Below are 7,437 nucleotides of genomic sequence, written 5' to 3'. Positions count from 1 at the left end.
TCTGTAAAGTTGTTTTTTTCTTGTTTTTTTTTTTTGGGGGGGGGGGTTGTCTTTGGGGTTTTTATTTTGTTTTTTGTGTCTTGTTGTTGTTTGTTTTTTAAATTCTAAGTATAAGACACACCAATTCAGCTGGCTCATAGAATCATCCGGTTTGTTACAGTCATAACATTAAAGAATCTTCAACACGGCAATTAATCCATTAATTTATCTCAATTGTATGTTTACTACTTGGATCATTCACTTCTCCTCAGTTTAGTGTTTATTTTATGCCAATAGGCTCATTCCTTTTTTACAAAGTAAGTGGATAGAAAAAAAAGGGGGGGAGGGGAGGACAGGTTGCTGGCTAAAATTATACTTGAATGTAATTTCATTATTAGTTGTCCGTCTCCTTCTTATGCTTATGAAAACTTGAAAGACTGTGGGACAAACGTGTTATGTTTAAGCGTGCAGTAGAGAAAGTATTTCTAAGGTCTTTCACCAGGATTTTTAAAAAAGAGTAAATGCTCAATGAACAATTATGTATTTGGGACGAGACAGCATGATAGTGAACAGTATTTCTCGAAGGGAATGTGAACAGTGTAAAACCTAATCGCCATGGATGTTTTGGCCATTCTAATAACTCAATGATGTCGTTCATTGCGTGTTTTAATACGTATGGCAGTTGAGCTCTTAATGAGAAATCCTGAATCTCGGAAATTCTACCTGAAAAAGAGACTTGATTACAGTTTTAACAAATCATTATAAATAATTAGGCTAGCATGTTACAATAAACTAGATCTTTGTACGTAATAGCAAATACTATCATGTGGACCTTTCTCTACTCATCATTTTGACGCCAATTTGGTTTTTAAAATGGGCAAGGACCAAAAAAAAAAGAAATGGAAAAAAAAAGAGAAATAAACCCTCAATACTATCGCGTATTTGATTTTAAAATGGGCAAAGGACCAACCCCCCCCCCCCCCCCCCCGAAAAAAACCAACCTCAATACTATTGCGTTTTCAAAAATACCAATTCACATTCTTTTTCCCCCCCTCTACAGCAATAGAGAACAAGGTGTGTAAATACGAGGGTGACTCCAAGCTTGCGGCCATGAGTCCAAGTCAACGCTTGACTCCCGCCTCTACGCAAAACTCCGGTAAAGACGTAGATTCTGACAGTGACGTCAAAGTGGCAGATGAAACAAGAAACATCAATCCTTTCAAAATGTCCTTCACAAATCCAGATGGTATCGAAACCTCTCGGGATCGCATTCAGTGTGTTTCAGACGATACCTGCTCCGTTGCTGGCTGCAGTGAAAGATCCGAATCGCCCGTCGATATCGATGTCGTGGCGGAGGAATCGGAGGACTGCGCTGAAAGTATCAAATCGAACGATACAACAAACAAACTGGAAACTATTATCAGGTCTTCGACGCCAACTTTGAAGCGGTCTGCAGAAGTGGACACCAGGCCCTACTACCGCCGAATAAATTCTCCCTCACCCACAGTGACGTCACCAAACTCACCTACCCGTAACACGGTGACGTCGTCAGAACTTGTGATGGCAACCGAATCGCCGTCGACCTTGACCCCCGTTGCCGCGACCTTGAAATCACCTCACGTGTCAACAAACTCGGCGTCAGGCCACCCCGCGCTGTTGAATCCTCCCGCTCTCGCCGTCTCCACGGTCCTATCAGGACGACACCATCATCATCACCAGTCTCACAACTTCCTCGAATCAAAGCTGGCGTTTCTGAACTCGTACACCCTCGCCGCGCATCGGTTTCCGGGCCTGGCCTTGACCCCTGACCCCCGACTGTGTCTGTCTCACCCCCGGTTCCTGCCTCTGTTGGGTCAGTCCGTGTCTCCCATCAGCCTGCGCTCACCCCCCTCCTCTGGGATCGCCTCCGTCTACCCTCTACAGCTACAGGAGCAGCGCTGTGCTCTCAGTTCTGTTCCCCCGACGTGATGACTGAAACAACTTCTTCGGAAAGAACTTCATTGAAGAGAACTTCATTGGAAAGAGCTTCATTGGAGAGATTTTCATTGGAAAGAACTTTCTCAGAAAGAACTTCATCGGAGAGAACTTCATTGGAAAGAGCTTCATTGGAGAGATTTTCATTGGAAAGAACTTTCTCAGAAAGAACTTCATCGGAGAGAACTTCATCAGAAAAAATTCTTCGGAAAGAACTTCATTGGGGAGAACTTCATTGGAAAGAGTTTCTTCGGAAAGAACTTCTTCGAAAAGAACTCCATTTGTAAGGAAGGCGGAATATACGACTTCCACTCAGCTCTATTTGGACAATTTTGTTTTGAAATGATATATGGTTATAGTTATACATTACGCAGTAAAGGTATTCAAACATTGCCTCAACAGTGTTGGTTGCAAGGGCAAGGGTCAGGCCTGCTTGTCCTGACTGTTTGTTGTTTGATGGGTTAAAAAAAATATTAACCTGTTTTGCTTAACGGCACACCTTTATAACCACTCCCTAACAATGGTTGCATCGATATTGTTTGGCATTCTTTGCTAACCCTTTTTCTTCAATCACTCTCCACGCCTCTCTCCCTCTCCATTAGCTCAGTTGTTATCATGCTGGACTACAGAACGGTCTAGGCCATAGTTGGAATCCTAGACTGAGTATTCTCGAATAAGGGTCTCTTGTGACTTTTTATGGCTCTCATCCCATTTGGCATGATCTTATCGGAGATCGGCATTAAATTCGGATGTCCTGCCTCTTAAATAATCTGCGTTGAAAAGACAACCAAAATCAGTAAATTTCCTTTTATTTTACCGTCCACCATTTTATTGACAGAGTGGTGGGTGGGATATTTCTAGACGTGCATGCATTTCTGTACGCGTCTGGACGTCTTTGTCCAATGAAAGAAGATACATAGCGTCGTGCGTCGCGGGCATTTCATCCCCCCCCCCCTTTTTTTTGGGAGGGGGGTCTTATAAAATTCTGGTAGCCCAGGAAATTCTGGAGTCTAGGAGTCGTATTTTATCAAACGTGGAGCCACAGAATACATCTTTAGTGCCAGCTGTTGGAGTCTTTCTCTTAGTTCTTTGGTTCGTAATGGAGTTTTCCCATCCAATGGATGTCGCAAAGGCTCTTGTTGTCAAATTCAAAGGAGTCTGGTCGCATTCTCTGTTCTGACTGTAGGCTCCATGACTCACAACCAAACGGACTTGGTGACAGAATGTTTGAGTTGTTACGTCTCATTCAGCTTTAGCTTTGGACAGGGTTTCTTATTCGGTAGTCTAGTGGTTAGGCTATCAGACTCGTAATCGTGAGGTTGCGGGTTCGGGGGTTCGAGTTGAGGACTCCACGTTGTCTTGGAAAGGCACTTTACACGGATTTTCCTCACTTTGTCCAGATGGGAATGGATACCCGGCCATATATAGCGAAAGATCTTGTCTGTACATTAGTGTTTTAGCGCCTACAAATGGCAGCTTGCACTGTATGCTTCCCAGGAAATTGAGATTGTTTCAGAATGCAATCAGGTCTGCTTGGGTAATAGTATAGTATGTAAGGCGCATAGAGCTTGCTGTTGAGCGGAAATATGCGCTATACAAATTTTATCTATTATTATTTTCCCAAATTTTGTCGTCCGCCTTCGAGGCTCCAAAGGCTTTCCCTGTCCGTAATTTGTTTACCTTCTGGATAGAACTGTCAGATATTATCTGACTGTCAAGGTATGCAAATGTTCCCGCGCCGATACTAAGGAAGTAGGCTATATTATAGTCGGTTAGCTATTTTGTCGGCGAGTTGTGGACTATGAAAACAACAAAAGCCTACCTCGTCAAAACGATACAACCCGACGGTTCAGTTCAAAAACCTGTCTTTGCCACATTTTTTCTAAAATCGACTTTTTTTCCAAGGCTGTCACCTTATCGGTGTGAGGATCGGACTGTACATAATTTATTTACAGTCCGATCGTCATATCGAAAAAAATATGTGACGTAGAAAGATCTGCAGCCACAGGAAAGCAAACGAAGCCGATTTCTTAAAGGAAAATAGGGCACACACGGGTTTCCTGAAGTGAACTGTATAGCGATAATTTAGTAGTGCTTCTCTTATTTTTACCATCCGCAATTCACTGATTAAACAGCTGGCCAACACTTTTGTCTCAGCTAGTGCACTGGGTTAGGTAAAGGGTTCAAACATTTCAAAAGTCACTAACAAAAGGTCACAGGAGGAAAAAAATCAATTGTAAGTTTGTAAATAGAATGTCTTACAAACTAAAAGTCTCTGCTAACATTGCTTACAGGGTTCACTCTAAACACAAAGATATTGGAATGAAGGAAATTTATGACTCTTTACTACAGTACTTATTTACATCATACCCTCAAATTACTTGGTGTAAAAAATGTTTAACCCTGCTGGAAAACGTTTAAAATTCATCTTATGTGTGGGCAAAAAATACATACTATGTGCTCTATACTCTGCAATGTTAGGGTATTCTTAAAATTATAGTTATTTTAAGCCCCGTCGACACAATTTAGGTTATTTGCAGAGTGGGCTGTTACGATCCAGACTTTCAATGCCAACCCGAGCTAAGACGGATACAAGTTGTAAAAAGCACATAGAGTATCGTCAGAGAGGGTTTACAGTAATAGTATTACTGTAAGCTCTCTGGTATCATGTAGAGAATGAATTTGCCCAATACAAATGCAATTGGTATTAGATTATTACAAGTCCCAGCAGACAGACGGAGGGAGAGAGATACTCCATAGAACCCCCCCCCTCCCCCAACACACACACACACACAGGACTTGAACTTTCGTCTTTTTTGCGTGCAACGGCGAAGCACTTAACCTCTACACCATGGACGTCAGTAAAATCTACAAAGACGAATGAATTTTTTTTTTTGTAAACTCTGCAAAAACATGTCACATTCATTTATTTTTGTTAGCCGTGATCGTGAAGATTTACGGTTGAATAACGTCATGGAAAATTCGGCATGGAAAAAATGTGCTTGTCCCGAGTTGTAATCATAGTCAAGTAAAAGTGTTCATGGTATAATTAATAATTTATTTTCCTTGCTACAATGTCATAAATATGTCGTACCATAAAAAATACTCGTTGCACAGTGCGGTTTATGTGAGAGCTTCTTCTCAAAATCTGTATGTACATGCATATACTTTTAAAAAGATTACTTGATAAAATAAAACTGCTGATTAAATTCAGCCATGTTTCTCTACTCCAGTGTTCAATATTTCATTTTCTTCTTCTTCTTCTTCTTCTTCTTCTTCTTCTTCTTCTTCTTCTTCTTCTTCTTCTTCTTCTTCTTCTTCTTCTTCTTCTTCTTCTTCTTCTTCTTCTTCTTCTTCTTCTTCTTCTTCTTCTTCTTCTTCTTCTTCTTCTTCTTCTTCTTCTTCTTCTTCTTTTTCTTCTTCTTCTTCTTCTTCTTCTTCTTCTTCTTCTTCTTCTTCTTCTTCTTCTTCTTCTTCTTCTTCTTCTTCTTCTTCTTCTTCTTCTTCTTCTTCTTCTTCTTCTTCTTTTTCTTCTTCTTCTTCTTCTCCTCCTCCTCCTCCTCCTCCTCCTCCTCCTCCTCCTCCTCCTCCTCCTCCTCCTCCTCCTCCTCCTCCTCCTCCTCCTCCTCCTCATCATCATCATCATCATCATCATCATCATCATCCTCCTCCTCCTTCTTCTTCTCCTCCTTCCTTCTTCATGGTAGATTAGATGGTGAGGGCTGAAATACTGATGAACTCCGCAGTGATTCCTAGGTCGAGAGGGCTGCCATACAGCTTCTGGTGCCTTTGGGTTGAGGCCAGTATTTATTTTTGTCCTGTTGCATCTAGTAGTGGACAGTCCTAGAGAATGCTGTGCATCCTGGCGGCTAGCACCACAAGGACAGTTGGGTCCATCACTGATCTTGAATCGGGAGAACATGTGATGCTCCTGCCTGTTGTGTCCTGTTCTGAGTCTGAATAATATCACTTGATCTACTCTTGGGAGCTGGTAGATTGGGTCCTTTCTTCTGTGCTGTGGGTGCGTCTCATTCCATTCGGCATGGATTGCTGACTTAATGAGTGTTTTAGCCTCCAGGTATTAGTGGCTGGGATGGGTTTGTTCCAATGTTTCAACTGACTTTTCTTTGTACCGTATGATCTATGAAGCTGGAAAATCTCGACAGCAGTGGTATTTGTTTGTTTTGGTAAGTGTTTCACAGCACTCGCAACTGCATAATGCCATATGAGCGCATAGGGCACATTAATAAACATTGTCAGCTTGGTAAGAATTAATCTTGAATTTTGCCCTGGTGGCAGCCGATCTCTTATAGATTTTAGGACCACCAAGAAATCATTAGCGTGCGCAACTCGGCCTTTATCCCAGAGAGTTATTACCTACCTAAGATCGGGGGTGTGGCTGAAAGACAGCAGAGAAGGAGCCAAGGAGTAGCAGTAGGAAGGCTGCAGAAAGAGTCAGGAGCCCAGATGAAGGAGCAAAGGAGGGGAGTGGGGGTAGAAAGTGGAGACAAAAGAAGACGACAGAGCATGGTGTGAGAAGAGGAAAAGAGTGAAAGGAGACAGTTTTAGAGAAGAAAATTTTCTGTCGCTGTCAAGTTTCGAACCCGGGACCTAGTGAATGAGAGTCGAACACTGTAAGTTCTAGACCGCGAGCGCTCCCCCCCCCCCCCCCTTGGCAGTCTACCGCCGGACTAGTCTGGGGCTGGGGGAGAAGGAAGGAGGGGAATGTTAAAAGGATGCCCCCCCCCCCTTCTCTTTCCCTGACTCCTGAAAGTAGCTCATCAGTATCTGGGGATGACAGTATACATGTATTATAATTTATAAAACTGCCCGTGCAGCCCTTATGGTAGAAGGCATTATCGTGGTAGACCGCAAGGTAGACCGTGGCCTGTCAGCTGGGATTTGCAGTACACCTCATTATCAGGGTAGACCCGCAATTGGATCGGCACATCTCAGTCTTTCTATTAGGTTCTATCCCACATTGCCCAGATTGGTGTGCAAGGGTGGAAGGCAGAAGGCAAGAATATGCAAGGCAAGAGGTGCTTTTAACGCTATCCGTACACCCTGGAGTCATTTCGTACTCCGGGAGTTGTATTCTTCACATTTTAAAATACTTCTACATGTAGTACGAAAATCTCTTTGAAACTTTCAGTATTGCTCAAAGAACCATTTTGACAGACTGCCATGCAAAGCGTAAGGATCGGATTGACGAGTAAATTTCCTCTTTGGAAAGTGGTGGCACAGAGTTCCCCATGTCGCATGGATACGATAGTAAAACACGACATACGGACTGGGTTAAACAACTAAGAAACATCTTTGTCACGACGCAGTAGAACCTGGCGTTCTTCCACCATTTGACATTTTATGAACTTATTGGTATCATCGTAACACTAGATCTAGTTCAATTGTCTCGTTTCTTAAGAAACAGTGCCCGTCTATCTTGAATATAAGTCGAGATATCTGTTATTGAAAGAGGTTGGGGTG

The sequence above is a fragment of the Aplysia californica genome, unplaced genomic scaffold (assembly GCF_000002075.1).
Source record: "Aplysia californica isolate F4 #8 unplaced genomic scaffold, AplCal3.0 scaffold00042, whole genome shotgun sequence".
Taxonomy (NCBI): Eukaryota; Metazoa; Mollusca; class Gastropoda; order Aplysiida; family Aplysiidae; genus Aplysia; species Aplysia californica.
Note: the sequence above shows the minus strand (reverse complement) of the source record.